We start from the raw sequence: 19,139 nt of genomic DNA, 5'->3' as shown, positions 1-19,139 counted from the left end.
GAAGTGGTGATTAGTGGCTCGTGGCTAGAAATCTAGCTGAAGAGAGTACTCAGTGTGGGAGTTAATACAGACCAGCCATGTGTTGGCAAGGCCTAAAATAGGGAAGTTTTTTCAAAATGAGATGGTAAGATGCCATATTATCTGGCACTCTCAGAGCACTAAGCCCAATAAAGGGAATGGTGTGTGTCTTATTCTCTAAGCTTGCCTAACAATGTTTTAAGAGTAAATGAATGACAATTCTTAATTTGAAGGAATTTGGTGCTTGTTTTTATTTTGAGTTTTGTAAGGCTATTAATTTACTTATAGATTTCATTGCAATTTAGTAATTTAAGAAAAATACTGACCAAATTTTTGAGTTAAATTCGAGTAACTGGTTAAGTGAAATTCTATCATTCTTGTCACTTTAGTTATCTAAATGTTCTTTTAATTTTGGGGGAGCAGGACGTTTGGTATGGAATCAAATAGAGAGGATTTAAAGGTGCTATTTTTAAACTAATATTTAAATCATATTACTCTTTCTGTCTCCTTGTTTGTAATTTTAAAAAAATAGGCGTTTAATGCTATTAAGCTCTTGGAATTTTCATTTTGATTGCAGATCTGAAGAACGGAAGCTGTTAAGACTTGTGTAGTACCCTATGCCTGACTCAGAAAATACATTTGTTAGTTTATTGTAAATTTGAAGTAGGTTTTACAATTACCATTTCACAAATAAGTAAAATAAGGTTTTAAAAGCTTTAAGTATTTCATCCAAGGACACCTAAGTAGGAAGTGGCAAAAGTGGTATTTAAACCTTCATTTGTCTGGATCCAAAGTTTATGCGCTTGTGACATTACACTCCCTTAAACAATTGATGATATGACCCTCTTTTGGATTTATCTCTTTGTTTTTAATTTGTTGACAGCTTATTTTGAAAAAAAACCAAAATGATTCTTTTTGTTTTTAATAATTGTACATACTAAACATTGAATAATGTTATAAATTTGTGTTTTGATCTCTTTAAAAGTTGTTTATTGTTTAACACATTTAGAAGCTTATTACAGGTATAGTTTCATATATATTCTACGGCAAGAAGCATTTTAGAAATTAATCTATAATTGTATCTTTGTTTTTTTTAATCATGAACCAGTTTTCTAAGGATATCACTATGAAATTTATTAACCTTTTTTACTTTTAGCCACTGGGTTAATAGGAAATAAGCTATCCAAAGAAGCATAATGTTCTTTAAAGTTATTCATTTGCTATAGTATGTTCCACAGACTTTTTACATAGAGAAACTCTAGGCCAAAAAACAATCATGTTTTTCATTCCTAGATCAGCTGTATGGCACAATATAGAATTTTTGAATTTGAAATTATGTGAAATTGTATAAGGCTCAAGTGAGAAGAACCGTTCCCAAACCCCTCTTTAGATAAGAAAAATCCAGGAAGTCACTCCAAGTCTCAGGAGGAAGGCACTTAGTTTTTGCTTGGAAAGGATTTTTTTTTTTTTTCCTTTAGACCCTCCCACCTTCCCCCAGAGATTATAGTGGTCCACTCTCATAGCTTCGACTTTTATTATCTTTGTTGATGTGTCTCAAGTACATAGCTCAGCCCTAACTTCTCTCCTGAGCCCTGGCCACACATTTTGATCTGCTGGTCCTGTTCACAAAGGACAGTTAATACAGAACCTGCCTAAAAGTAAATTCATATATGCCCCTCTTCTTTCCTCCTACACAAATGGGGGCAGAACTCGATCTCCTCCTGCTCATTTTCCTCTCTATTTCTCTATTCTCATTAATTCCAGTCATTCAGGTTTTTAACTTCAGCTTTATTTTAACTTTTTTTCCTTTTGCTCTGTACCTTACAGTTTCTAAATCTTGTCACATCCATTATCAAAAGGTATTTTATACAAATTTATTTCTTTTTGAAAAGTTCATTTATATTAATATTTGGTTTTATTTTACCTATCAGTTGACCAGGCTATTAAATTAGCTGTTGTTATTTATATTAACTACTGTTGTTTATTAACAAAGTTTTACAGTATAAAAAGAATGCAAATTGATCCTACCTGTTTTGTTGAGTAAGAAATAAAGCCAAGAGAGGAAAAGTATGATTAGAAGAATGTCTCATATCTGGTCTTTCCCTTCTGTTATTTTTGCTACAGCTAGGCTTTTGTTGTAAACTTTCTAGATTAATCCCTCTAATTTCCTGTATCTAAGCCATGTTTTAATATGTTGTTTTTCTAGTCCCAAACTTTTAGTTCCTGGATTCTCCATTGCTCTTACAAGGAAGTACAACTCATGAAAATAGTATTTGTGGCTTTGTATTCCACTGTAACCTAAATAGTTCTGATATTTCAATATATACGTTTATTTAATCATGCTGTGAATTCAGAGAGACATGCATGCTAGTCCACATCTGGCACCTCATGTAAGTTATTTAATCTCTCAGCCTCAGTTTCCTCTGTTCTGTGGGGGTATAACAGAAAGTATCTTAACCAGTAAGTTGCTGTAAATATAAGTGGTGCCTGGCATGTAGTAAACACAGTCAGTTGTACTTATTTTCTCTGCTCATGACTTTACCAACTCTGACTCCCTGGCCTGTTTTCTTTTTGAAAGATGAAAGTCTTACTCCTCCCTCAAGATTTAACTCACATTACGTGGCTAGTTTAATCTCTTCTTCTGAATGTTATAACACATCATTAATATTAAATGCAGTTTTCAGTAATAATTATTTACTTGTCTTGTTTTCTTCTATTGAGATTCCTAAGTGCTGAAATAATGTCATCTTTAGTATGTGTCATTATGCTGCATGAAATGAGTGGTTCAGTGAGTAAAGGAACTAAGGAATCATGAATTCAAAATGTTAAAGAGAAAAGTTTTATGAAAAGTAAAAGTATCATATAAAGGCAAATTTTTGAGGATAAATTTGGTGTGCCTAAATTTTTTATTTCTAAATAGTATTATAGATTTTAAAGATTCAGATAGTCAAATGAAATTCCTGGTGCTCTTTGAGTTACAGTTCGTGACACTGGCTATGGTTCAAGTCACATACACATGCTAAATATTCTTTATAAGCAGTTTATATACTTTTCTCTCACTACACAACCATATTTTGATTGTATATAAAAACAATATAAGCCATTATTATATTCCACCATAATTAATGTAAAATTAGTACGCTATTAATGTAGAAATATTCCTGATTATATTTTGTAGGTGAATGAATTCTGTCATTGCACCAATAAAAAAAATTTTTACAGCAAGCAGAAACTGGATAGCTGCTATAATATTAGTGGGGTTTTTCAGACTTTGCACATTAAAGTAAAGTTATATGTTTTCGGAGCATTTGAAATCCAGTCTGTAAAATAAGGATAGTTATATACCTGGAACATTGTAGTTTTGTGTAAAACCAAGGGACATGAGAACACTTTGAGAAGAGAGTACAAAGTAATTTTTAAGTTTAAAAAGCATGATGGGAAAAGTTGACTTGGGTTCTGTGCTCTATCTAACAGCCTAATTGCCTGAAGCAGTAATTTATTGTTAGAGATTCATGCATATCAAAGAAAATAGGGGTTCCATAGAAGAGCCTATAGTTATCCAAAAAGGTAAGTTTCACAATAACCTTTATTTTGAAGGTTAGATGTATAATTTTTATGTAATTTGACTTAACCACATTTATTTCCGTATTTTATTGTGAATCTACTGGCTGAAGACTTCTTGCACATTTTAGTTCTATTTAGTTTCTGTTAACAATAAATGGAGATAATTTTTGAAAACTACCATCACGTTCATTTATTTACCAGATATACCATATTTCATTGATTTCAGTATAATAATTTTCCATATCTTAAGATCAGGCTGCATTATACAGTCAGTGACTTATGATATTTAATTGATAGCATTTTTCCCTTTTTTAGCGGTACACAACATTTCACATCTTACATTAATAATGAATCAGGGTAAACAAGGATATAATACAATAACAAACAACTGAAAATCTTGGCGTGAGGTGGTTGGTGATGAGAGCTTTGTATGACATCTCCTCACTCATCCTATATATGTCTAGAGTGGGTCAGCAGAAGTCATGTCATTTCAGGCTGTTGGAGGATTCCAATCTAAACTTAGCCCTTTTTTTACAGTCCAGGAAGCAGTGAGAAGAAAATGCAGTGAATGATACACTGGTTTTTAAAGCTCTCCTCTCCCCTACCCACAACACACTCAGATTCACTATACTTCTGTTCAAATTTCAGTTAACTAAAGCAAGTTAAATCTGTAAACTTAATTTCAGTTGGGCAGGGAAGGAGAAGAGAATTATATTTGTGAATAGAAGTAGTGACACCATAGATTAAGTTTCAGACTGAAGGTTGGTGATTTGATTACTTGTTTGGTAGACACAATGCAAGACTATAGATTGAGATGAATCAGACATATATAACATATATACATACTGTAAAGGGTCAAAAATTATTAAGTTCATGGAAATTCAGAAGACAGAAAAATACCTCTGCCTAGGAGGATGGTGAACATCAGTTGGGGTATAAGGTCATGACAGAGAGCACAACAGAGGAAGAAAAATTAGGAAAATGGGAGGAAGCAGGGAGTATGAATTATATCTCAGGTATTTTGCAAGTAAGAGATGAATCGTGCTATTTAATAGCACAGGAGTTCGCATCCTGAGCACTGTTGACGTTTTGGTCTGGATAACTGTTGTGGAAGATGTCCTGTGCGTTGTAGGATGTTTGATAGCATCCTTGGTTCATGTGATTCCAGTAGCATCCCCGCAGTCATAACAATCAAAAATATTTTCTGTGGGACAAAATTGCCCCTGGTTGGAAACCACAGGACTAGACAGATTGGAGCTAGTGAGAACAGTTGGGAACCTGGGTTAAGTGTTAGGGTCCGAATTAAAGTATTTTCATAAGACATAAAGGAAAAACAAGATTGCTAACAGATTTCAGAGTTGGTGAGTAAATGTAGGGGAAAGGGAAGAATCAGAGATAACTACGAACATTAAAATCTAGGTGACTAGGAAGTCGTCCCACCACTAACTAGAGAACATAGGAAAGAGGATGCACAGCTGGGAGAAGAGTAAGCGCAAACTTGATTTAGGTTATGTTGAGTTTGAGATTCTAGCAGAAGGTCTACGTGAACATGCCTAGCAGATGTGGAGATGAAGAAATGGAGCTTGGGAAAGAGGTCAGGCCCAGAGATTGTATATAGATTTGGAAGTACTCTTTGCAGGTTAAAGGAATGAGATGGGATAAGCTTTTTAAGAGAACAAGTTTAGACATAACAAAGAGAAGAGGGCAAAGAGCATATACTTTTGGTTATGCTTTCATTTAAAGAAGAAAAGAAAAAGGCGAGGAGTGACCCTTGAAGTAGAACAGAGTAGGTGCTCATATTGTAGAACTTGTGGAGAATTTCCAGAAGGAGCAGTGCCAGTGTTGCAGAGAGATTAAGAAGGACTATAAGATTGAGAAGAGCCTTTGAATTTAAGGGATGAGAAACAAATTATATCTACTACTGTATATCCAATATCTACTATATCTCTAAATTGTCAGAGTAATCTTGTTGTTATTTCTATTTTACTGACTGGAAACTGTTAAAGAAAGATAAGGCCAAGTATTTAAGTAATGGACTAGAAATCATTGGTGGCCTTTAAGAGAGCAGTTTTACTACAATTTGGAGCAGGAAGCAAAGAGCAAAAAGCCAGATTACCAGGGTCTAAAAAAGTACATATATGTTTTCTCTCTTTCAGAAATGGCCTTTTAGTCTTGCGTGTGTTGTAAACTACTCATTCTTCAATAACTAGATCCAAAGATTTCTGTCATCTACGTTTGTATCTTAGCCTATCTCTGCTCCTTCAGCAGTTTGTACATACCTTTGTTATAACATTTACCAGTTTTAATAAGTTTCCTGATGTTCTTATTTCTTGTGTCCTTCAGGGTTAGGCTCTGTGTTTTAGTCATCTGTGTAAATCCAGTACAGTGCCTGGCACATGTTAGATGAGTGGTTTCCAGCTCTAGCTGCACATTAGAATCAACTGGAGAGTTTATAAACAAACATGGATGCACAGGCTTCACTCATGGGAGAAGCCTAGAGCCTCTGTGCTTTTTGTTTTTTTAAAGCTTCCTAGATGATTTGAATGTGCCACCAGGATTTAGTCCCACTGTATTGTGGTGCTCAGTAAATGTTGACTAAAGGATAAGAAACAGACAGAAAGTATAAATTATTCTTGAAAAAAAAAAATTGGTAGCTAAGCAGAAAAGAAAGACTAGTTATTACTACTACATTTTTTTCTGCTATTTCATTTTAAGGATACTTTTTTTTTTTTAAAACAAAAACTTCAGGACTGGTTGTGAGCCGAGGGGAATGATTCAGAGGCAAGAAGTAGAAAATGTAAGATAAATAAGAGCTTATATAACTTTTCCACTTAATGCTAATGTCTACTTTGGGATCGTGGTTTTTTAAATATTTTAAATAAAAAATAAAAGCATATTTAAAGAAAATTTGATGTTGAATTCAGTAGATGACCTAGTTTCAGATTAAGTGATATTGACCCTGTTTTTAATTACCATTCAAAATGATAATTATAAAGGAAAAAATTGAAGGAAATTTGTCTGTAACACAGACATGCAATAGTGATCACTTAATTATAAACTATTTAAATAATTGGTACAACCACTATGGAAAACAGTATGGAATTTCCCTAAAGACTTGAAAACATATGTCCAAAAAGATATTTGCACACGGATATTCATAGCAGCTTTATTCACAGTGGCCAGAACATGGAAGCAACTGAAGTGTACTATGCTAGATGATGGGATAAAGAAGCTGTGGTACATATATACAATGGAATATTACTCAGCCATAAGAAGAGATGAAATACTGCCATTTACAATAACATGGATGGACCTCGAGATAATCATGCTAAGCAAAATAAGCCAGGCAGAAAAAGTTGAAAACTACGTGACATTACTTGTATGTGGAATATAAACCTAAAAGAAACAAACATGACAGAGACTCATGGACATGGGCAATAGAATAGTGCTTACCAGAGGGTGCGGGGGAAGGGTAAGGGAGATGAGGTGAAAAGGGTCAAATATATGGTGACAGAAAGAAATCTCAGGATGGTAAACACACAATGCAATATGTATATGCTTTAGTGTTGAATCGTATACCTGAAACTTACTGGATTTTGTTAACCAATGTCCCCATAATAAAAATAAATAAGAAAGAGTTTTAAAAAGTGTTTTTCTATTCTTATTTTGCTTGTAACTCTCAAAAAGGCATAGGCAATTTTTAGGGAGTTACAGGAAACAATGTCAGATAATTCTTATAGTTGAAGTGGAAAAATGCATAAGAGCTCTTAACTTTACTACCCATCTCTAAGGCAGTGACCCTTTTTGATATATCCCTTGAGAATCAGGTGAAACCTATGATAAAAACTTTATAAAGTTCCAAATGTAGAAATTTCACTGCTCTGGGATTTTTTAGGAAGCTGACTCAGAATGATCAGCTTCAGTTTATTCAGTGTGAGCACTGATTTCTTCCTTATAAATTGTGTACTGGTAAAGGAAATGGTGAGTAGAGTAAAAACACCTGACCAGAGTCCTCAGCTTAAGCAAGAATGTCCAATATTTTTTAAATTAATTTATTTTATTAGTTTCAAGTACACAGTACATTGGTTAGACATCTATATAGTTCGTAAAATAACCCCCCCCAATTGGTCTCTCCCTTCCCTGACCCTCCACCTAGCCAAAGTATTAATGCTAACTGCATTCCCTCTGCCATGCTCCCCATCCCTGTGACCATCCATCAACTACTAATTTGTACTTCTTTAACCCTTCGCTCCACTCTTCAGTCCCCCAAACCCTCCTCCCCTCTGTCTGTCACCAAATTATCCACTATATTTGTGCATCTGTTTTTGATTAGTTTGTTCTTTTTATTTCTTAGATTCTGCATATAAGTGAAATCATATAGTGTTTATCTTTCTCTGTCTGTCTTAAATACCTTCTAGGTCCATCAAAACAATATCTTTTTCCATCCCATTCCTTTTCATATGTAGGGGTCTTGTTTTCTTATCCTTTTAGCCACTCTCTCTTTTGGTTGGAGCACTTAATTCTTTCCCATTTAAGGTACTTATTGATAGGAATGTAGTTATTACCATTCTTATTTATGTTTCTGATACATGCTTTTTCTTCTTAAAGAAGTCCCTCCAACATTTCCTGTAATACTGGCTTGGTGGTGATAAATTCCTTTAGCTTATTTTTGTCTGGGAAGCTCTTTATCTGTCCTTTGACACTAAATGATAGCTTTGCTGAATAAAGTTTTCTTGGTTGTATATCCTGGGTCTTCATCCTGTTGAATATGTTTTGTCAAGCCCTTCTGTCCTGCATAGTTTCTTTAGAGAAATCAGCTGCCAGTGTTTCCATAAAGTAACTATCTGTTTTTCTCTTGCTGCTTTTAATATTCTTTCTTTGTATTTAACCTTTGGCATTTTAATTATGATGCGTTTTGGTGTGGGCCTCTTTGGATCCCTGATTTTTGGAATTCTCTGAGCTTCCTGGGGTTTTATGTCCATTTCCTTCACCAGGTTAGGGAAGTTTTCCATCATTATTTCTTCAAATAGCTGTCCAACATCTTGTTTTCCTTCAAGTACGCCGATCAGATAGATATTTGGACCCTTAATAGTGTCCCATATGCTCCTTAAATTATTTTTATAGTCTTGGCATCTTATCCCTTGCCATTCCGATTGTATGTCCTTGGCTTCCCCATTTCCTAGATAGAGCATTTGATCCTTTTCTTTATTCACTTTGTTTATTCACTTTGTTTATTCCATTTAATATACTTCTCATCTCAGATAATGAATTCTCCATTTCAGACTGATTCCCTCTTATAATTTCCATTTCCATTTTTATGTTTTTTATCTCTTTGTCGAAGTTCTCGCTGAATGTCTACACTTCCCAAAAGTTCATTGAGCATCTTTATAACCAGTATTTTGAACTCTGCATCTGTTAGATTACTTGACTCTATTGTATCTGGATCTCTGTTCTGTTCTCTCGTATTGTTTCTGTTTCTCTGTCTTTCCATTTTGACTGCCTTTCTGTGTCTATTTCTGTGTACTAAGCAACGCTGCTAAGTCTCCCGGTCTTGTTAGTATGGATTTGTGAAGTAAGTGTCCAGTGGCACAATCCTGAGAGGGGTTCAGCTACAGGCCAAATTTAGCCTAAGCGTCTGCCCCTCTGGGGCTACCTGTTAAGATTCAGCAAGCAATCTACAGATGGCTGTGCTTATAGCTGCCTCAAAAGGCCACACCAGAAATGGAGGTTGCCTCCAGTGTGAGTCTAGGTGCTGCTCAGCAAGGAGCACCTGACTGGCTGAGATATACCTGGGTGTGACTTGGGTGGGACCTCGAGTTAGGGGAGTTGGGGTTTCAGGGAATCCTCTGCGCAGAGCGACCTCTGTTATCCAGTTGGACGATGTCCTGGCTATGGAGGTGCTGTGTTTGCACACTGGGACAGGGAGGGGCTCAACAGAGAACAATGGATATTGCCGGCACTTCCATATAGAGTGAGTCTCCCTGTAAGTCTCCCTCACTCCAACAGTATCTCCCTGTAAGTCCCTGGTGCCCCCTGCGCATAGTTGAACCAGCACTGGTGCTCAGAGTGAGCAGGTCTATCACCAGAAAAATCCGCTCGCGGATGTGGCCCCTTTAAGAGGCGTCTGCTGCTGCGACAGCCTCTGTCTCACTCAGACACTCGAGACTGGGCAGCCTTGCGTCCTCGCCCCGTGCTACCTTCTGCCGTTGCAGGGCGATTTCTTGGATTTCTCCCTAGTTGTATGGCTACATCCCAGGCGATTTTTCCTTGCTGCTGCTCCTTGTTTCTGTCATAACCTTGATTTGGTTGCCAGAGGGATGAACAGAGCCTCTATCTATGCCATTTTTTTTTCCTCCAGAATGTCTGATATTTTTTAAGGAGACTGAGGCAAATGCCCTACATAGTAGGTTCATGCCAACATAGTACTTTCTGTAATTCAGAATGAAAGCCTAAGGTCCTTTATTTCTTTAACATTTATTTTTAATTTTTTTTACTGTATTTTTATTAGAAAAGCAAAAGGTTAGATAAATATGTTTTTGTGGATTTTTAGCAGTAAAAATTAATATTAAAACGTTTGTGTTTGTTAACTAGAAAATAATTTCACTTCTTAATTGTCATTGTTAGAATGCTTTTTAATTAACATTTATACATAAAGACAAAATGGTAAAATGCTATCATGTATATGAGGGTTTTTTTGCATTTTTTTAGTTACAATATAATTTACCTACTATACAGTGCACAATTTTTAAATGTTCAGTTCAGTGGGTTTTCACAACTATATACACCTTTGCAACCACCATTTATTTACTGAAAATAAAGAACATTTTCTATCACATCAGAAAGTTCCCTATACCCTTTTCCCAACCAAACTCTAACTTTTATCACCATAGATTAATTTTCCTTGGTTTTGAATGTCGTATAAATAAAATCACAGTATTTTGTATGTGCATCTGACTTCTTTCCACTCAGCGTGTTTGAGATTCATGGTGTTGCTTGTATCAGTACCCTAGTTTATTTATTTAGCCGTTTTCCTCTCGATAATCATTCAGAGCTATTATGAATAAGGCTGCTATGAACATTCTTAGGTAATCTTTTTGTAGACATATGCATTCATTTATATAAATACCTAGTTATGAAATTGCTTGGTCATAAGGGAGAACTTTTGAAATAAACAATTTTGGTAGGTTAAATAAAGACAAGTTTTTTGTCATTTGAAAATTTGTATTAAACAGTTACAGCCAGCAAACACAATTTAGGTAGGTGTTTAATTAGAAATCAGGTAATTAGAACCCTCTATTTAATCCAAAATTGCTTAACTTGATTTTAAGGAGACAGTAGCTCATGGTAAACTGCAACAGTGCCTGAATAACCTTATTAGGATTTTTGTGTACAAAAATGAACTATTCATTACTTCCTGAGATAACCATTGGAAATCTTTAAACAAATTAAGTTGTTTGTGAGAAATGGAATATTAATGTCACATTACTTACATTGATATATTCTTAGTGTTAGCCATGCCTCTGTAATAACAGGATAGTTACCCTTTCTTACTGCCTGTAAATTGAATATTCAAAAGTTCCTTGAGCAAGTTACATTCTTGTGATTACTACCTGAATGATGACTGGTAAGTTCATTAGACACTTTTTAAAAGGATTTTTGGAATTTATTAAAATGTATGACATGACTATGAAGAAGTAACTGACTGACTTAAAGAAGTAATTCACATTTTTAAAATAGTGCTGAACATATAAGATACTTTTTAAAATATTTATTTTTGGTCCAGTGAGGAAAATAGGTACATTTTAAGAAATGGGATTTTTTTTTTTTTTGCGCATAGGACAATGTAATAAAAAAATGTATCTCCATCCCACATCATAACACAAAAATCGATCCCAGGTAGATTAAAGACCTAAATGCAAAGAGCAGTACTTTAAAATTAGAAAAAATATAGGAGAAAATCTCCACAACTTCTACAGAGGATGAATTTTTTCCTACTTTCTAACTATTTCACTGTGTTTAGGGATTTGTCTTACATAACCATAGTACAGTTATCAAAAACAAGAAATTAAACATTGACAAATATTATCTAATTTACAGACCCTCTTCAGATTTCAACCAATTGCCAGTCCAGGATCATATTGAATTTTGTTGTAATATCTCTTGGTCTTTTTTTAATCTGGAAAACTTTCTCAGCATTGTTTGTTTTTCAAAACTGTAACACTTTTAAAGAGTACAGACTAGTAATTTTGTAAACTCCTCCTTAATTTGGTTTGTTTGACATTTCCTCATGGTTAGATTCAGCCTACGAATTTTTGGCAGGACTATCACAAAAGTGATGTTGTGTCCTCACATATATTCTATGAAGAGGAGGCACATGGTGTCAGTTCTTCCTGTCATTTAAGATAACTGATTATTGAGTAAAGGTGGTATGTGGCAGGTTTCCTCAATGTAAAATTACTGTTTATCCCTTTAAGTATTTTGTGGAAAGATATTTTCAGACCATGTAAGATATTTTCAGTCCTGTTGTTTTATCATACTTTTACCCACTAATTTTAGCATCCATAGACAATTTTTTGCCTGCAACAATTACTGTGGTGGTTGCCCAAGCTGACGTTCTAATTCAATTATTCCTTCTACATTAGTTGAAATTCTACTATAACAAAGAGCTTTCCCTTTTCTCCGTTTGTTCATTCACTTATATTAATGTGGACTCTGGATTCTTATTTTATTCTCTGGGCTACTATTTATTTCTATCATTATTTGTTACTTGAATTGTAGAATTTTTTTTTTTTAAGCACATAAGAGAAAGTACAAAAATGAAGTTCGACAGTGAATAAATACTTTTGTATCTCAGTTGATGGAAAGAACTTTTTCTCAGAGCTAACATTTTGGATATGGTTTTGAATACACTATTTTATCTTCTGTATAAGTAACTATAGTCATTTGTGGTACCTGCTCTTTTACAAGAAGCACAACAGAATGGAACATACTTTTTATGTTATGTTTATCTTTTGTATATCTTATAGAAAATTAGATTTGGGTCCAAGAAAAAGAAAAGGAGAAATATAATTCTTTCAGCTTTTAGCCCAGGTTAATACATTAAGAAGGTTAACTTTTTAAAACTATATTTCTTGGTGCAGTTGTTATGCGGCATGCCTGTCAGCTGCTGGTGACTCCCATCTAGCCACACCTTCCCATCAAAACCAAGGTATTCCCCCCATACCCAATCTAGAATTGCAGTTTAGAAATACAATGAAAATAATAGCTCTTTCCTGAATGTGACTCCAGTTAATAAAGGCTGGATTTCGAATAATGTCATATGGAGGAAGGTGGTGGTTAAAGTAAAGGATTTAGCAGTTGACCTAAGAATGTATCTAGTAATTCACTGGGCTCTTCCAGAAAAACTTTGATATACCTAGGGGTAGATAATAGTGCCATGTGTGTTAGAGAAACTTTGAGGATTTTCAACCCGACTGTTCTCATGACCTCCCAACCCTTAGTGCTTCTTCTCACCTACCCTTCTCTTTGGATGTTGTGAGCAGTCCATTAACTCCTTTGGCTACTGCATACATTTATTGCAATAACAATTGCAATTAAGTCTGTAGAATAAAAATATAGATCATTTTTGTTTTCATTTTTGTTTTTTTTGGTGAAAACCCAAAATAGAACTGACGAAAATTCTAAATGATTTATGCCTTTTTGTGAAACAACTAAAATTTTAAAGCACAACAACTAATATATCCCATCACTATACACGTGCCCTCTTGCATGCTGTGTGTGTGTGTGTGTGTGTGTGTGTGTGTGTGTGTGTGTGTGTGTGTGTGTGTGTTGCTCTTAATACTTTAATTTTTGGCAGTTTTATAGGTGGTATGGAAGTCATTAGGAGTATTAAAAACAATTACCTCTAAATTCTAAAAGTTTCGAAAGAAACGTTTCATTAATTCATCAGCAGGTTACCACAATTTTATTTGTTGCCTGTGTTAGTGTTTAAGACTTTGTTTTAAATTCTCCCTAACAACTCCTTACCTCAGTAGGAAAGATGAGGAAGGGGCAGAAGAAAAGTAAGACTTTTACATAATCATAATAGATTCCAATGTATGTTTAGCATGTGCTATCTTCCATAACCTATTTCATCCTTGCCTGCTTAAAAGTAATCTTTATATTTTGCCTTTTTATTTTAATAGTCCTCTTAAATAGTTTAGGAAAAAATGGTTTGAAAATACGTAAAATATATTTTTAATTAACATACAGCAAAAGTACCCGCCCCCTTTTTTCTGATGACTTTCAACCCTGTACAGATTCATGTAACCACTACCAAAATCTGTCACCTCCCAAAACTTGTTCATTTTCTTTCTTTCCCTCACTTCTCCCTTTATATTCACACCCTTCCTACCTCTGCTCCCAGCCCTTGGTATCCATTGATCTGTTCTCCATTGCTCTAATATTGTTTATTTGAGAATGTCAGATAAATGAAACATATACTATTACTTTTGAGACTGGTTTCTTTCAGCATAAGGCTTTTGAGATTCATCCAAGTTGTTGCAAGTATTCATAATTTGTTCCTTTTCTTTGTTGAGTAGTATTCCATTGTGTAGACCACCATCATTTATTCATACACTCATTTGCGGACATTTAGGTTGTGCATTGTTTTCAGTTTTGACCAATTGTGAATAGATTTGCATTTCTCTAGGGTAGATACCTGGGAGTGAGATTGTTGTGTCGTATTGTGTATGCTTAACTTTATAAGAAATTGCCAAACTCTTTTATACTGGGTTAGCAGTAGGCCTAGGAATGTATTTAGTAATTCACTGGGCTGTTCCAGTTTTACATCCTCATCAGCACTATTACCAATCTTTTTGTTTTAGCCATTCTATTAGGGATGTAGTAGTATTTCATGATTTTAATATTCATTTCCCTAATTTAACTTTTTTTTTTAATGGATCATGGTTTTAGTAGCATGTCTAAGAATTTTTTACGTACCCCCAGATCATGAAGATTTTCTTCTGTTTCCTTTTAAGTTTTTTAAGTTTTGTTTTACATTTAGACCTATGATCTATTTTGAAGTAATTTTTTAAATAAGGTATGAGGTTTAGATTGAGGTACTTTTTTTTTGCTCATGGATATCTCATTGAATATCATTTGTTGAAAAGATATCCTTTCTCCATTGAATCGCCTTTACACCTTTGTCAAAAATCATTTGGCCCTATGTATATATGAGTATGCTTTTGGACTCTCAGTTCTGTTGATTGTCCCTTCACCAATACACTATTTTAATGACTGTAGCTTTTTATTTTAAGTCTTGGCATCAGATAGTATGAATTTTCAACTTTGTTCTTTTTCAGAATTGTTTTGGCTATTCTATATTCTAGTTCATTTGCCTTTACTATTTGCATTTGCTATTAAGGATATGAAATAACATATATTTCATTTCCTCTCTTTACTAACTAAAATCCTTTTTTTACTAGCATGGTGTTTATTAATGTGTGTGTATTTGTGGTTATTCTGGGCATCAGTGATTTTTTATCTTGCTTGCATTTGAGCAGAAGGAGTATTAATACATGGCCAAAATAATCAGCATTCATTGCATTTTTCAAACATAGAAAAATAACGTAGAAAACATCAATGTTAGAATCCGCTTGTTGGTGTATATCCAAAAAATCCTGCTGAGATTTGCATTGGACCTCTGTTGACCATGTAGAATGGTTTGGGAAAGATTATCTTCATGATGTTGAAACTTCCTGTCTGTGAACATAACATTTCTCTCCCATTTATTTAGCCTTTCTTTGATTTCTTTCATCATTGTTTTCTGTAGTTTTTAGCATGCTAGCCCTGCACTTATTTTGCTAGATTTATACCTAAGAGTTTTATAGTCTTTTTTTTATATATTTTGTAAACAATCATGTTATCTGCAAGTAAAAAGTTTTATATTATTTATGAACTTTCTTTTATGTCTTTTCTTATTGTAGTAAGACAATGTGATGTTAAATAGGAGTGAGAATGATCATTCTTGTCTTGTTCTGGCTTTTAGGGGGTGAGCCTTCAGTCTTTGACCATTAAAGGTGATGTTAGCTGTAGGCTTTTTTGTAGATACCTTTTATCAGATTAAAGATATTCTCAGTTTGCAAAGAGTTTTTACCTTCATTGAATGTTGAAGATCAAATAATTTTTCTGTATCTATTAAGATGATCTGTCATTTTCATCTTTAATCCCTTGTTATTGTGAATTGCTATCATTGATTGTTAAGTATTGAAACACACATACATTTCCAGGATAAACCTTATTTGTTGATGTGTTATCTGTTCTGTATACTTCTGGATTCAACTTGCTAATATTTTATTGAGGATTTTTGCAGTTATGTTAATGAGAGATTTTGGTCTATGAATTGTCTTAACCTAAAAATAAAAGGCCAAAGTGAATAGCAACAGGCATTTATTTGGGATCAAAGAAGAACAGCTATTTGGGAAGAGCTGATTCAGGCAGAAACCCAAATAGCATTCCAATTAGGAGACAAAAAAGCTGAGGGTATTTATAAGAAAGGTGAAGGAGACAGTTAAATCAGTAGAAGGAAGATATTTCTGTTGGTGCAGATAAGCTAACATAGTGATGCTAATTCTAAACAGTGTTTTTAATCTTCAGTCTGGTAGTCATCAGTCCTGTAGTCATAGTATCTGCTTTCTTGTTATCTTTGCAAATAGTTGTTTGAGACACATTGTTGCTTTAGGCCCAGTCCAAAGGTTATTTTGCCCTGTTTAAACATTCCAAAGATTTGAGGCATAAGTACAAGGCAGTTCCTCTGGGATGGCAGCTCCTGCTCCATTTCAAAGTGGCTCTTTTTATACTTTTTTTTTTTACAGTTGAGTTCTTGGTAATATTTTGGTCTTTGGTTTAGGGTAGTTCTGTTCTCTTAAAATGAGTTGGAAGGTGTTCTCACCTCTGTTTTCTGGAATAATTTGTGTAGAATTGGTATATTTCTTCCTTGAATGTTGGATATAAGAAAACCTGGAGTTTTATTTGTTGAAAGACTTTTAACAACAAATTCAATTCCTTTAATATATCTAGGACTGTTCAGATTATTTATCCTTTGAGTGAATCTAGGTTTTTGTGTCTTTTAAGGAATTTGTTTCATTTTAAGTTGTTAATGACATTTTAAATACCAAAAAAAAAAAAAAATTTATATTGAATAGACAGTTGTAGGTGGTTACACTATTACATTCTGCCATGTTCATCTTTTGGTAGCTGGATCTTATCCATTGTACCAAAACTTTTAAACCTGAGAAGCAGCATAATGTAGTGAATAAAAGACTCAAATCAGAGTGAGTTACTTCTGCTTCAATACCTCATCTAAAAAACTTGCAAATATAATAGTAACTACCTTATAAACTTAAATGACATGATCCATGCAAAGTGCTTGGTAAACACTAATTTCAGTTAATCCTGTTTTTGTCATCATCTTCATCATTGTTATCTCTATGGTATCCAACAACCCATCACTGATTTTGCTTAAAACTTTTTAATGTTCCAGACTATAAAAACTTTTTAAATTGACATTTTTTAACCTTTTTAAGGCTTTGTCAATTACATGGCCTCTACCTAAGAACATCTTTGTTCTAGCTATATGCACCTTTTTCATCCGTCTCTGTCTTCTGAAAATCAGATGTGTACTTAGATGCACACATACACACAACATATATATACAAACACATATAACTATTTCTTTTTCTTTCCGTTATTTTAGTTTCCACATTAGAGAAATGACAGTGCTAGTAAAATGGACAAGATGAAAATAAGTCGAAGCTTTTGTTTTTGCCAAGGCTGATTGATCCCTTAATTCAGCAAATATTTGAATGTGCATTTAAAAATCATCTGGAAAGCTTGTTTAAATAGTATTTCCTGGGCCTCATTTCCAGAGTCTAACTTAGTCGTTCAGAGAGGGGCCTATGACTGTGCATTTCCGACAAAATCACTGGTGTACTGCTTTGAGGAACACTGCCTGAACGTAGTCAGAGATTACTGTGTAGTGGTTGGAAAACTCAAGACTGGGCATGCTATTTAACCACTTAGGTATATATTACTGATTCATCTGTTTATCAAACATAGCCTTTATTCTCTTAAAATATGCCTCTCAGTATACCTGTTGATATTTTTTTCTCTCACTTATCTTTGAACTAAAATTTCCTAAGATATAGTCAAGTCTCATGTTATTAAAAACATTAGGCCATTCTTCCCCTCTTCCTTTCTGTATTTTTTACTAATTTGTGACTTTATAGACACAAATGTGTCCGTTTTCTTCATTATACCTAACTGCATCTTATTTCTTCACACATAGAAATTTTCTTTCTTTTTTTAAAATTTTATTTAACTTTTTAATGTCACCAACATTTGACCCCTTTTACCCCATCTATCTCCCTCCTACCCCCCCAACCTCCACCCATCCTCTGGTCACCGCTCATCTGTTGTCCATGTCCATGAGTCTCTGTTTGTCCTGTTCATTTGTTGCTTTTAGGTTTGTATCCCACATATAAGTGATATCATGTGGTTTTCAACTTTTTCTCTCTGGCTTATTTCACTTAGCATGAGAAATTTAATAATTTTATTTTACTTTTGTCTAAAGAAAAACTTTCTTACAAGGAAATATTTATAGGTAGGGTAGCTTTGAATCTTTAAATGCATTAAATTATACATGAAAATATATTTTTTCTTTTTTTCCCCACTTCCCTTCCATCCCTAACCTTTGGCAACCACCAGTCTATTCTCTGTATCTATGAGCTTGGTGGCTTAGGTTTTTGCTTAGTTGGTTGGCCTAAACTCTACATGCAGAAGAGATCGTAAGGCATTTATCTTTTTCTTTCTGACTTATTTCATTTAGCTTAATTCCCTCTAACTCCATCCATGTTGTCACAAATGCCACTGGAATTCTGAAAGGGATTGCATTGAATCTGTAGATTGCTTTGGGTGGTGTGGACATTTTAACAATATTGATTCTTCCTATTCATGAGCACAGAATACCTTTCCATTTATTTGCTATATTTTCCAATTTCTTTCACGAATGAAAGTCTTGTAGTTTTCAATATATACAGGTCTTTTACCCCTTGGTTAAATTTATTTCTGATATTCTTTCTGGTGTAATTATAAATGGGGTTGTTTCTTAATTTCTCCTCCTAACAGTCGATTATTAATGTATAGAAATGATTTTTGTGTATTGATTTTGTACTTTGCAATTTTACAGAATTCATTTACTCTAACAGTTTTTTGATATAGTCCTGAGAGTCTTCTGTATATAATATGTCACCAACAAATACCAGCAGTTTTACTGGATGCCTTTTATTTCCTTTTATTATCTAATTCCTGTGGTTAGGACTTCCAATACTGTGTTGAATAAAAGTGGTAAGAGTGGACATTCTTGTTTTGTTCCTGATCTTAGAGCTTTTCCTCTAAAATCATCTTCAGATATGATGTTAGCTGCGGGTTTGTCATATATGACCTTTATTATATTGAGATATGTTCCTCTTTCTCCGCTTTGTTGATTTTTTATCATAATTGGGTGTTGAATTTTGTCA

The 19,139-nt window shown here is 34.1% G+C and overlaps 1 protein-coding gene across 1 annotated transcript in view; it reads left to right on the top strand.

Annotated features, from left to right (window-relative positions):
• The window catches only part of CAPZA2 (capping actin protein of muscle Z-line subunit alpha 2), a 42,998-nt gene that overhangs the window by 1,680 nt on the left and 22,179 nt on the right, over positions 1-19,139 (top strand). The window lies entirely within an intron of this gene.

This window comes from Pteropus medius, unplaced genomic scaffold (assembly GCF_902729225.1).
Source record: "Pteropus medius unplaced genomic scaffold, Ma_sr-lr_union100, whole genome shotgun sequence".
NCBI lineage: Eukaryota > Metazoa > Chordata > Mammalia > Chiroptera > Pteropodidae > Pteropus > Pteropus medius.
Note: the sequence above shows the minus strand (reverse complement) of the source record. Positions and strands in the feature narration are given on the sequence as shown.